The following is a 14,104-nucleotide window of genomic DNA, read 5'->3' as shown; positions in this document are numbered from 1 at the left end:
CACAGTATGGTTGAATTTGTAATACAGATTGAAGGCGAGGAAGTTGTGTCAGAAATGAGCGTACTATGCTTAAACAAAGGGGACTACAGTGGGATGAGGGCAGAGTTGGCTAAAGTAGACTGGAAACACAGACTAAACGGTGGCACAATTGAGGAACAGCGGAGGACTTTTAAGGAGCTCTTTCATAGTGCTCAACAAAAATATATTCCCGTGAAAAAGAAGGGCGGTAAGAGAAGGGATAACCAGCCGTGGATAACCAAGGAAATAAGAGAGAGTATCAAATCAAAGAACAATGCGTATCGGTGGCCAAGGTTAGTAGGAAACTAGAGGATTGGGAAAATTTTAAACAACAGCAAAGAATGTCTAAAAAAGCAATAAAGAAAGGAAAGATAGATTATGAAGGTAAACTTGCGCAAAACATAAAAACAGATAGTAAAAGCTATTACAGATATATAAAATGGAAAAGAGTGACTAAAGTAAATGTTCGTCCCTTAGAAGATGAGAAGGGGGATTTAATAATGGGAAATGTGGAAATGGCGGAGACCTTAAACAATTATTTTGCTTCGGTCTTCACAGTGGAAGACACAAAAACCATGCCAAACATTGCTGGTCACAGGAATGTGGGAAGGGAGGACCTTGAGACAATCACTATCACTAGGGGGGTAGTGCTGGAGAGGCTAATGGGACTCAAGGTAGACAAGTCCCCTGGTCCTGATGAAATGCATCCCAGCATATTAAAAGAGATGGCGGAAGTTATAGCAGATGCATTCGTTATAATCTACCAAAGTTCTCTGGACTCTGGGGAGGTACCAGCGGATTGGAAAGCAGCTAATGTAATGCCTCTGTTTAAAAAAGGGGGCAGACAAAAGGCAGGTAAGTAACTATAGGCTGGTTAGTTTAACATCTGTAGTGGGGAAAATGCTTGAAACTATCATTAAGGAAGAAATAGCGGGACATCTAGATAGGAATAGTGCAATCAAGCAGACGCAGCATGGATTCATGAAGGGGAAATCATGTTTAACTAATTTACTGGAATTCTTTGAGGATATAATGAGCATGGTGGATAGAGGTGTACCGATGGATGTGGTGTATTTAGATTTCCAAAAGGCATTCAATAAGGTGCCACACAAAAGTTTACTGCAGAAGATAGAGGTACGCGGAGTCAGAAGAAATGTATTAGCATGGATAGAGAATTGGCTGGCGAACAGAAAGCAGAGAGTCGGGATAAATGGGTCCTTTTCGGGTTGGAAATAGGTGGTTAGTGGTGTACCACAGGGATCGGTGCTGGGACCACAACTGTTTACAATATAGATAGATGACCTGGAAGGGGGGACAGAGTGTAGTTTAATAAAATTTGAAGATTACACAAAGATTAGTGGGAAAGCGGGTTGTGTCGAGGACACAGAGAGGCTGCAAAGAGGTTTGAATAGGTTAAGCGAATGGGCTAAGGTTTGGCAGATGGAATTCAATGTCGGAAAGTATGAGGTTATCCACCTTGGGAAGAAAAACAGTAAAAGGGAATATTATTTGAATGGGGAGAAATTACAACATGCTGAGGTACAGAGGGACCTGGGGGTCCTTGTGCATGAATCCCAAAAAGTTAGTTTGCTGGTGCAGCAGGTAATCAGGAAGGCGAATGGAATGTTGGCCTTCATTGCGAGAGGGATGGAGTACAAAAGCAGGGAGGTCCTGCTGCAACTGTACAGGGTATTGGTAAGGCTGCCTCTGGAGCACTGCATGCAGTTTTGGTCACCTTACTTAAGGAAGGATATACTGGCTTTGGAGGGGGTACAGAGACGATTCACTAGGCTGATTCCGGAGATGAGGGGGTTAACTTATGATGATAGATCGAGTAGACTGGGTCTTTACTCGTTGGAGTTCAGAAGGATGAGGGGTGATCTTATAGAAACATTTAAAATCATGAAAGGGATAGACAAGATAGAGGCATAGAGGTTGTTTCCACTCGTCGGGGAGACTCGAACTCGGGGGCACAACCTCAAAATATGGGGGAGCCAATTTAAAACCGAGTTGAGAAGGAATTTCTTCTCCCAGAGGGTTGTGAATCTGTGGAATTCTCTGCCCAAGGAAGCAGTTGAGGCTAGCTCATTGAATGTGTTCAAGTCACAGATAGATAGATTTTTAACCAATAAGAGAATTAAGGGTTACGGGGAGAGGGCGGGTAATTGGAGCTGAGTCCACGGCCAGATCAGCCATGATCTTATTGAATGGCGGAGCAGGCTCGAGGGGCTAGATGGCCTACTCCTGTTCCTAATTCTTATGTTCTTATGTGATCTTATCGAAATATACAAGTTTATGACAGGGCTTGACAACATGGATGCAGAGAGAATGTTTCCACTGATAGGGGAGACTAGAACTAGGAGGCATAATGTTAGAATAAGGGGCCGCCCATTTAAAACGGAGATGAGGAGAAATTTCTTCCCTCAGAGGGTTGTAAATCTCTGGAATTTGCTGCCTCTGAGAGCTGTTGAAGCTGGAATATTGAATAAATTTAAGACCGAGATAGACAGTTTCTTAACTGATACGGGAATAAAAGATTATGGGTAGCGGGCAGGGAAGTGGACCTGAGTCCATGATTGGATCAGCCAAGATCATATTAAATTACAGAGCAGGCCCAAGGGGCAGTATGACCTACTCCTGCTCCTATTTCTCATGTTCTTATGTTCCCTCCATATTCAGTTGTTATTGATCACTGCCCTACATATGTGAAATATTGTCGTGAAAATATGACATAACCAATGAGCAAGTGTGACAAGTGTAATGAACAAAACACAAGGTCAAAATTCGTTTTTTACACTGCCCGTTACCGCTGGGGAGGGGGGGCGAATGGGCGCCTAAGTATTTATCGTTGGCGGCGACCGGGTTCCTGGTCTCTTGGGAACTTTAGTTGGGCGGTGGGGGCAGTGGCAAGATGTACTGCTGCGTGCTCTGCCGCCACCTACGTGGGGAGGTCATCGAGCGTGCAACACCCCCTTCTCGCCGCAGCTGGGAATTTAGCTGAGTATCGTGGCCTTACCAGCAGGCGTCCATACAGCCTGGGAAAGCTTGTGGGACATTGGGGATCCCAGGGCGATAGTGTGCATGGATAAAGGTCAATGTTTATGTTTATTTTTTTTAGAATTTAGGTATTAATGGGACCAGTGGGGAAGTGTGGGTGTGGGTGAGAGAAAATGTGCAAAACTTTTTTCATTTGTTTTTTATCCCGCTGCCGTTCCATTGGTGCCCGAGGAAGCGTGTGCAACACCACTTTTAGCGCTGCTCTCTCATATCTTGGCAGCAACACTGAATTTTGCAATTTGAGACGGCACTTACCATCTGGCATTAAATCAGTTCTCAGCCGGTGACACCGCCTCAAAAACAGCGGGGCCGAATATTGAAACCATGGCTTTTCTAAATAGATATGTATTTTGTGATAGTTGGTAATTCTAACAGATTGCATGTCGCTAGAGTCACAGTCTGCTCAGAAGCTCCCTGTTGATAGAAGAAGTGCGTATGTGACTAGCATACCGGCCTTATATTGATGCAGCCTTCACAAGGAGAGGTTTTGCATTTAATTAGACCTGTTGTGAGTGCTCCTTCTTAGAATTAATGGTTGCTTTCTGAATACATTACTTTCCAATTTGCTCCTTTCTATACCAATGCTTCCTCAAAATGATTATTTTCCTGTCAGTCTGGGTAGTGAGTGTCATTGTTCAATGTGGCTCTGTGAAGGGCCATCACAAATGGGCCGGATTTTGCTCTTACTGAACCCCCAACAGCAGAAAAGATGATAGTGACCAGAAGTGGAAACACTGCCTTCATTTCCCCAATCTTCCTTATCCGGGAACATGTAAACCTGAGCTCAGCTATTATAACAGAATGGTTATCAAAGCTGGGATTGTCTAATCGTTGTGGCTTACTATACCATTTGGTGCATGGACTCACTGTGTCATTGATGGTACCGCAATTTTAAAATGTTGCTGTTTTTATTTTGATAGTGATTGCTGAGATGTTCAAAGTGGTTATCAATGTTGTACTTTAATGGACTATTGCAAATTGTTCAGTTATGAAGAATCTGGCTATAGGCATTACTGCACCCCGATATCGTACAAATGAATTGAATCTGGTTCCCTGTAAATTCCTGGTACATATTTGATTTGTAACAAAAATGTGTAGACCTTTCTTGTCAGTTGAAGCCAGAGTTGTTCATAGGTCATCATCAATGAGATGTTGAATGACTCAGTAAGTGATGGTATATCTAAAAGAATTACAACACTTCAAGAGAACTATATGGAATTTATGGCACAGAAACAGGCAATTTGGCTCAACTTGTCACTGCCGGTGTTTATGCTCCACATTATCCTCATCGCACCCTAATTCATATAACCTTATTAGCAAATCCTTGTATTCCTTTTTCCTTCATGTACATACCGAGATTCCCCTTAACAACAACAACAACAACAACTAGTATTTAGATAGCACTTTTAATTTAGTAAAACGTGCCAAGTTACTTCACAGGGGCATTATAAGACAAAAAAAATTAGACACTGAGCCACATTAGTAGAAATTATGGCAGATGACCAAAAGCTTGGTCAAAGAGGTAGCTATAAGGAGGGTCTTAACGGAGGAAAGAGAGGTAGAACAGCAGAGAGGTTTAGGGAGCGAATTCTAGAGCTTAGGGCCAAGCCAGCTGAAGGCACAGACACTGAAGGTTCAGCAGCTACAATCAGGGACATTAAAGAGGGCAGAATTTGAGGAGTGCAGACATCTCGGGGGGGTTGTGAAGATGAAGGAGATTGCAGACGTAGTGAGAAATGAGACCATGAAGATATTTATAAATAAAGATGAGAATTTTGAAATCGAAGCATTGCTTAACCGGGAGCCAATATAAGTCAGGGAGCACCAGGGTGATGGGTGAACAGTACATGGTGTGAGTTCGGACATGGGTTGCTGAGTTTTGGATGACCTCAAGTGTACGTAGGGTAGAATGTGGGAGGCCAGCCAGGAGTGCATCGGTGTAGTAAAGTCAAGAGGTAACAAGGCATAGACGAGGGTTTCAGCAGCAGATGAGCTGACACATGGGCCGAGACGGGCAATGTTACAGAGGTGAGAATAGGTGGTTTTAGTTATGTTGCGGATATGTGGTAGAAAGCTCATGTCAGGATCAAATATGGCATGAAGGTTGCGAACAAAGGGGGGCAGCCTCAGACAGTAGCCAGGGATAGGGATGGATTCAGTGGCTGGGGAATGCAGTTTGTGGCAAGGATCCGAGATAATGGCTTCGGTCTTCACAATATTTATTGGGAGAAAATTTCTGTTCATCCAGTACTGGAGGTGAGACAAGCAGTCTGACACTTTTGAGACCGTGGAGGGATCGAGAGAAGTGGTAGTGAGGTAGAGATGCATGTCGTCAGCATGCATGTGGAAACTGACACCGTGTTTTCAATGTATAGATGAGAAATAGGAGGGGGCCAAGGATAGAACCTTGGGAGACACCAGAAGTAACGATGTGGGAGTGGGAAGAGAAGCTTTTGCAGGTGATTTTCTGGCTACCATTAGATAGATAAGAATGGAACTAGGCCAATACAGTCGCACCTAGCAGGACAATAGTGGAGAGGCGTTGGAGGAGGATGGAGTGGTGAACAGTGTCAAAGTCTGCAGAGAGATCAAAAAGAACAAGGATGGATAGTTTAACTTTTTCAGTCACAAAGGATGCCATTTGTGACTTTGATTGGAGCCATTTTGGAACTGTGGCCGTGGTGGAAACCGGATTCAAACATGGAGTTCCAGGAGAGATGGGCACGGATTTGGGAGGCAAAAACACATTCAAGATCTTTGGAGAAGAAAGTTAGGTTGGAGATGGGGCGATGGCTTGCAAGCACAGTGGGTCAAGGGTTGTTTTATTTGAGAGGGGTGATGACTGTAGATTTGAAGGAGAAACATAGAAACATAGAAAATAGGTGCAGGAGCTGGCCATTCTGCTCTTCGAGCCTGGACCACCATTCTTTATGATCATGGCTGGTCATGCAACTTCAGTACCCCACTACTGCCTTCTCCCCATACCCCCTGATCCCTTTAGCTGTAAGGGCCACATCTAACTCCTTTTTGAATATATCCAATGAACTGGACTTAACAACTTTCTGTGGTAGAGAATTCCATAGGTTCACAATTCTCTGGGTGAAAACATTTCTCCTCATCTCGTCCTATATGGCTTACCCCTTATCCTTAGACCGTGACTCCTGGTTCTGGACTTCCCCAACATTGGGAACATTCTTCCTGCATTGAACCTGTCCAATCCCGTCAGAATTTTATATGTTTCCATGAGATCCCCTCTCAGTCTTCTAAATCCCAGTTAATATAAGCCTAGTCGATCCAGTCTTTGTTCATAGGTCTGTCCTACCATCCCGGAATTCAGTCTGGTGAACCTTCACTGCACTCCCTCAATAGCAAGAATGTCCTTCCTCAGTTTAGGAGACCAAAACTGCACACAATACTCAAGGTGTGAAACATAGAAACATAGAATCATAGAAAATAGGTGCAGGAGTAGGCCATTCGGCCCTTCGAGCCTGCACCACCATTCAATAAATCATGGCTGATCATTCCCTCAGTACCACTTTCCTGCTTTCTCTCCATACCCCTTGATCCCCTTAGCCCTAAGGGCCATATCTAACTCCCTCTTGAATATATCCAATGAACTGGCATCAACAACTCTCTGCGGCAGGGAATTCCACAGTTTAACAACTCTCTGAGTGAAGAAGTTTCTCCTCATTTCAGTCCTAAATGGCGTACCTCTTATCCTAAGACTATGTCCCCTGGTTTTGGACTTCCCCAACATCGGGAACATTCTTTCCGCACCTAACCTGTCCAGTCCCATCAGAATCTTAGAAGTTTCTATGAGATCGCCTCTCATCCTTCTAAACTCCAGTGAATAAAGGCCCAGCTGATCCAGTCTCTCCTCATATGACAGTCCAGCCATCCCTGGAATCAGTCTGGTGAACCTTCGCTGCACTCCCTCAATAGCAAGAACGTCCTTCCTCAGATTAGGAGACCAAAACTGAACACAATATTCCAGACGAGGCCTCACTAAGGCACTGTACAACTGCAATAAGATCTCCCTGCTCCTATACTCAAATCCCCTTGCTATGAAGGCCAATATACCATTTACCTTCTTCATCGCCTGCTGTAGCTGCATGCCAAATTTAAATGACTGATGAACCATGACACCCAGGTCTCGTTGCACCTCCCCTTTTCCTAATCTGCCGCCATTCAGATAATATTCTGCCTTCGTGTTTTTGCCCCCAAAAATGGATAACTACACATTTCTCCACATTATACTGCATCTGCCATGCATTTGCCCAATCACCTAACCTGTCAAAGTTACCCTGCAGCCTCTTAGCAACCTCCTCACAGCTCACACCGAGTGTCATCTGCAAATTTTGAAATATTACACTCAATTCCTTCATCTAAATCGTTAATGTATATTGTAAAGAGCTGAGGTCCCAGAACTGAGCCCTGCGGCACTCCACTAGTCACTACCTGCCACTCTGAAAAGGACCCGTTTATCCCGACTCTCTGCTTCCTGTCTGCCAATCAGTTCTCTATCCACGTCAGTACATTGCCCCCAAGGCCCTGTACAACTGCAGCAAGACCTCCCTGCTCCTATACTCAAATCCTCTCGCTATGAAGGTCAAAATGCCATTTGTTTTCTTAACTGCCTGCTTTACCTGCATGCCTACCATCTGTTAACAAAGTTAGCTAACATGGGAGCCAGAAAAGGAAGTTAGGTGGTCAGCAGTTCAGTGAAAATAGGATCAAGGGTGCAGGAAGTGGGTTTCATGGACAAGATGAGCGTAGTGAGTTCAAGAGGGGAGATCAGAGAGAAACTGGAGAAATATGTGAGTCCAAGACTAAGGCAAGGGGGAGCCTCAGAGGAAGTTTGGTCCGGTGGCTGCGGGAAGAAAGGGAAGTGGCAGAGGCAGCTGATTGGATGGTCTCAATCTTTGCGATAAAGATGTCCATGAGCTCCTCGAACTTGAGTGTGGTGGAGACAAGGGAGAGAGCTTTAAGAAGATGGTTAGCTGTAGAAAATAGTAGCCGGGTGTTATCTTTGCATTACAAAATGATCTTGGTATAGTGAGCAGTTTTGGCAGACAAGAGTAGGACCCGATAATTCTGTATGTGGTCCAGCCAGACCTGGCGGCGAATGGCTAACCCAGTTGTCCACCACATCCGTTCAACTCTGCGCCCCTTGGACTTGAGCTTACCAAGGGTCTGGTCAGGGTGTAAGAGAGCAATGCTTATAATAGGGACTAGGGCATCAAAGGTGGTAGTGAGGGTGTGGTTGAGCAGATCCTGTAGAAATGTCATGGTGAATGGATGGCCACAGGCTGGACTGTTTGGAGTTGATAAACGCAGTTGTAAGAGAGTTTTGGGAAAGCATTTTCCAGGGGCAGAAGCAAAAGGAAGTAGTGTTGGGAGAGGGAAGGGGGATGTGGGTGGCAAGTGATACAAGGAAGTGGTCAAAGATGGCCTTATCTGCAATCAAAACGGTAGGAATATCAAGTCCATGCAAGATAGCAAGGTCAAGGGGATGGCTGTGAATATTGGTTGTGGAGTTCACATGGAGGGAGAGATTAAGGAAGGATAGGAGGGTAGTGAATTCAGAGCAGAGAGAGAGCATGATGAATTGAGATGGAGGCTGAAATCACCAAGGTTGAGAAGTTGCTTAGTGCAGAGACTGAGGGAGGAAAGCAGTGAAGATATCTCGGTGATAACATTTTTATCATACATGGAAGTGGGGTAGAGAACAAGACTGTTAAATGAGAGATGAGAGCGGTGGAATAAGGTGAGATGTTCAAAGGAGGTGAATGTGCTGAAGAAATAGGGATACAGACCAAGTTATGATTTGGTGATGAGAGCCACACCGCCACCACGACGGTCTGGGCCAGGCAAGTGGTGGAAGATATAGCCAGGCAGAGAAGCTTCTTTTAAAGGTAAAGTATCATCAGCCCTCAGCCAAGTTTTCCGTCAGGGCCATGATGTCGATATAATCATCCATAATAAGCTCATGGATGGCATGGGGCATTCTGAAAGGAGATACTTTTTGCCTCAACTACTCTTTGTTTAGTCAGTTCAACATTCTAACTTATTTTTGCAAAGGATTTTTGTATTGTTTGCAGACTCATCTAGAAAGAAGTGTGTCCAACATAATTGCTAAAACAGTGGAATAACTATGGTGATGGATTTTCCTAAGTGGAGTATTGTGGCTTTGAATTGCTGACCAGCATGCTTTGAAAGATTTCGGGATCATGCCCTGGTTGTTAATTCATATGGTATGATGCCACCTTTACGCTATCGCCAAAGACATGGGCTGAATTTTAATGAAGAAGATGGATGATGGGGGAGGGAGGCGGGGGAGGCGCCACAACGGGCTGGAAACCCAGGTCTCGGGTTTCCCACAGGCCTTGCCGACATTAACGGCAGGGCATGATTTTCTTGCGAGGCCACTGTTTCCCACCTGCAGCCAGCTAGATAGAGAGGCTGGCTGGCTCCGGGTGGGTAGGCCTGTGGCATTAGGCTGCACAGAGGTTAGGAGGGAGAGATCGGGAGCGGGCTGGGATCAGCCTGCAAAGCATCGGGGTTGGGCGGGGGGGGGGGGCGCGGGGAAGAGGGTAGATCGTGGCCGGCCACCGGAGCGTCAAGGCTGCCCTCCGGAAAATTGGGGGAGGGGGTGAAGGGAAGATCGTGGCTGGCCACCAGAGGATCGGGGCCGACATCCGTAGGATCGGTGGGGTTGGATTGAAGATCGAGGACTGCCTAGGCACCATTGATGGAGGGGGGAGAGAACATTGGTCCGGCCGACGCATCATGTGTAGCGGCGGGGGTGAGAGGCGGGTGTGGAAATCCGGGAATATGATCGGAGGCCTCGTGGGCGCTCTCCGATTGCAGAGGATGGGTTAGGCAGGGACCCTGGATCCAGGTGATTAGTGAAAAGGTACTTTTCCACCTGTCTGTAGTCTTTGACACATTTGACCACTCCATCCTCCTTCAATACCTCTCCACCATCTTCCAGATGGGTGAGACTGCACTCGGTTGGTTCTGTTCTTATCTATCTAATCGTAGCCATAAAATCACCTGCAAAGGTTTCTCTTCTAGCTTCTGCATTGTTGCCTCTGATGTTGCCCAAAAATCTATCCTTGGCCCCCTACCTTTTCCTATCTGCAAGCTGCCCCTTGGCAAAATCATCCGAAAACACAATGTTGGTTTCATGACGAAACCCAGCTCCACCTCAGCAGCACATCTCTCGAGCCTCTCCACGGTCTCTAAGTTGTCAGATGGCTTGTCCGAGCAGAAATTTTCTCCAATTAAATATTTGGAAGAACAAAGCCATTACCTTTAGTCCCCACCACAAACTCTGTTCCCTAGCCACCAACTCCATCCCTCTCCCGAACATCTGTCTGAGGCTGAACCAGGCTGTTTGCAACCTTGGTGTCATATTTGACTCTGAAATACGCTTCTGACCACATATCTGTGGCATTTCTAAGACCGCCTATTTCCACCTCCGTAACATCATCAGTCTCCACCCTTGCCTCAGCTCATCCGCTGCTGAAACCCTCAACCATTGGCCATTGTTATCTCTAGACTTGACTATTCCAATGCACTCCTGGCTGATGTCCCATCTTCTACCCTATGTAAATTGAGGTCATCCAAAACTCGACAGCCCATGTCCTAACTTGCACCAAGTTCCGTTCACCTATCATCCCATTTCACCCTTGTTTTCAAATCCCTCCATGGCCTTGCCCATCCCTATCTGTGTAATCTCCTCCAGCTCCACAACACCCCACCCCCTCCTCCCCTGCCCCGAGATGTCTGCATCCTCTAATTCTGCCCTCTTGAGCATCCCTGATTATAATCACTCGACCATTGGTGGCCATGCATTCAGCTGCCTGGGTACTAATTTCTTATACTCCCAGCCTAAACCTCTCAACTTCTCTACATCCCTCACCTCAATTAAGACGTTTCTTTAAACCTACCTCTTTGACCAAGCTTTTGGTCACCTGCTTTAATTTCTACTTACGCCCTCAATGCCAAATTGATTTATCTGATATTACTTCTGTGAAGAGCCTTGGGATGTTTCACTACCTTAAAGTTGCTATATAAATAAAAGTTGTTGTTGTTGTTATCCAGAACATAAAGTTGGCTGGTGAAGTGAGTTTGACACAGCTATGAATGGGTTACGAGAGGTAAGCAGCTAATGTTGAAGATCTGCTTCTCCAACTGATGCAACCATTGCTCATATTGCTTTCAGGAAGATACTGGCAATGCACTCATACTTTTTATAATGAGCTATGCTGCTCACCATACCAAACAGCAAGAGTTCCTGATACCCGCTATCTGTCGAACAGGGGTACAAACCCATGCTTTTCAGTTGTTTAATGACTTTTGGAGGAAGGTAAGTGGGAAGGCTGCATGATTACAGGCCTGGTGAAGGAAGGATGAAACCCAGTCAACCCTCCACCCAGAATCGACAATCCAATATCTGACCAGGTCAAGTCTTCAGGACTCCCAAGGCACTGTTGATTATTGACCAGCCAATCTGCTTTGTTAATTGCACCAGGAGAGTTAGACCTTTCCCTGGGAACTGGCTTCTCTCACTAATTCAAAGGACAAGCAGCAAGAAACTTATCTGTGCTATTTACAGTACATTTTTAGCCAGCAGCGTCCTTTCGCACATTTAGGAATTCCTGAAGCCTTTAGTCTTGTCATCCTCCAAAATTATTCCCTGCACGGAAGAAAGTAGGGTGCATCCCTATGGAAGGAGAACGTGCTCTCCCTGAGTGAATTTTGCAGTAGCTCAGTCTTAGAGACCTTTAAGCACGGTAATGGTTTGCCAGCCATGTCACAGATTCCACTGATTAAAAAATGAAAATCAGTGCTATCCATTTTACAGAGCACAATAACATGAACTCTCTGTGCTGCCAGAAACTCAAGCAGTTCCAAGTGCTGCAGCCTGAAATGAAATCTTCACGGATTTAATGAAAAAAAAACAATATAAATGTTATTTCATAGGGTGACAGAAAATTCTTGGGTTGAAACATGACCGATCCTTGTAATTTTCCAAAATGTTATACGGACACAATGCCGCCCACATACAAAAGGCCACAATAAAACTTTTCAAACCAACAATGTAGACGTCCTATTAACGAGAAATAAGAGAAAATATATTTGATTTGTGTGATAGCCCTAGAAATGTTTTGGGGAGGGGCGAGATAGAATCCCTGTGCTTCAATGGTCATTCCAGAGGTATCTTCCACTATTAGATCTCCAACATGATTTCCAGGGAACTGTGCATGTCTGTCAGCGAAGCGTAATTACAGATCGGGCTGCTACGGCGCTACCAGCGTGCCTCAGGAAAGTAAGGAAGAGTGGCCGATTGGGCCGGAAGGGCAAGGTAAAGATCACCAGAGTTAGCAGTGGCCGAAGAACAAGTAGGATTGGCGACAATCGGTGGTTATTGGGGACCATCGGTAGTGGCGGGAAGGGGACAGTTCGCGAATGTTCATTTCATGCTCCTCCTGACTCCACATTCAGTATATTTTAAAATCTTACCTTGTTGGTTGCGGCCTATTAGGCTGGAGGAGATTACAGTGATAGGCCCTGGTTTCTTCTGCACAAACAAATCTTGCAGTGGGGGGTCTCAACAGGTGTTAGGCCACTTATTTGATTATGCAAAGAGCCTAATATCTGTTTTATGCTTGGGCACTGCACACCAATTTCATGGCCTTTGCGAAGATGGCTTGCAACACATGTCTAGCACATAATGAGCGCACACATTCTGCATCACATTGGAGGCTTAGGAGGGCCATTTATAATTATAGTCATAGAATCATAGAATAGTGCAGCACAGAAGCAGGCCATTCGGCCCATCGAGACTGCATTGGCTCTTTCAAAGAGGAATCCGTTAGTCCCACTCCCCCCTCATTCCACATATCCCTGCAATTTTTCTCCTTCAAATATATATTTAAGTTCCTTTTGAAGGCTACTCTTGAATCTGTATCCATCAGCCTATCATGCAGTGCATTCCAAATCCTAACCACTCGTAAAAATGTTTATCCTCATATCGCCTCTGGTTCATTTGCCAATTAGCTTAAAACGTTGCCCTCTGGTTATAGACCCTTCAATCATTGGAAACAATTTCTTTTTATTTATCTAAATCCTTCATCATTTTAAACAGCAACAACTTGTATTTGTATAGTACGTTTAACGAAGGGAAATACCACAAGGCGCTTCACAGGAGTATTATGAGATTAAAACTTTGACATCGAGCCACATAAGGAGAAATTAGGGTAGGTGAGCAAAAGCTTGGTCAAAGAGGTAGGTTTTAAGGAGCATCTTGAAGGGGGAAAGAGAGGTAGAGAGGTGGAGATGCTTAGGCAGGGAATTCCAGAGGTTAGGGACAAGGCAAAAGAAGGTACGGCCTCCAATCGTTGAGCGATTATAATCAGGGATGCTCAAGAGGGCAGAATTAGAGCAGTGCAGACATCTCGGGGGGTTGTGGGGCTGGAGGAGATTACAATGATAGAGGGGGTGAGGCCATATAGGGATTTGAAAACAAGGATGAGAATTTTGAAATTGAGGCATTGCATAACCGGGAGCCAATGTAGGTCAGCGAGCACAGCGGTGAAGCCCCATCATCCTTCATTAAATTACAGTATGCAGACAACGCTTGCTTCTGCGCACACTCAGAAGTCGAACTCCAAGCCATCGTCAATATCTTCACTGAGGCAGACGAGAGCATGGCCCTTACATTAAACATCCGTAAGACAAAGGTCCTCCACCAACCAGCCACTGCAACACAACACTGCCCCCCAGTTATAAAAATCCACGACGAGGCCTTGGACAACGTGGACCATTTTCCATACCTCAGGAGCTTAGTGGCAAGAAGGGCGGACATCGATGATGAGGTCCAACACCGCCTTCAGTGTGTCAGTGCAGCCTTCGGTCACCTGAGGAAGAGAGTGTTTGAAAACCAGGACCTCAAACCCGGCATCAAGCTCATGGTCTACAGATCAGTAGTGATAGCCGCCCTCCGTTATGGCTCAGAGGC

General features: G+C 45.4%; 1 protein-coding gene across 4 annotated transcripts in view; it reads right to left on the bottom strand.

The window, feature by feature from the left end:
• Nucleotides 1-14,104, bottom strand: part of LOC139262840 (protocadherin gamma-A11-like) — a 338,634-nt gene that overhangs the window by 17,003 nt on the left and 307,527 nt on the right. The gene's annotated exons all lie outside the window — the stretch shown is intronic.

Source organism: Pristiophorus japonicus, chromosome 4 (genome assembly GCF_044704955.1).
Source record: "Pristiophorus japonicus isolate sPriJap1 chromosome 4, sPriJap1.hap1, whole genome shotgun sequence".
Classification (NCBI taxonomy): Eukaryota; Metazoa; Chordata; class Chondrichthyes; family Pristiophoridae; genus Pristiophorus; species Pristiophorus japonicus.
Note: the sequence above shows the minus strand (reverse complement) of the source record. Positions and strands in the feature narration are given on the sequence as shown.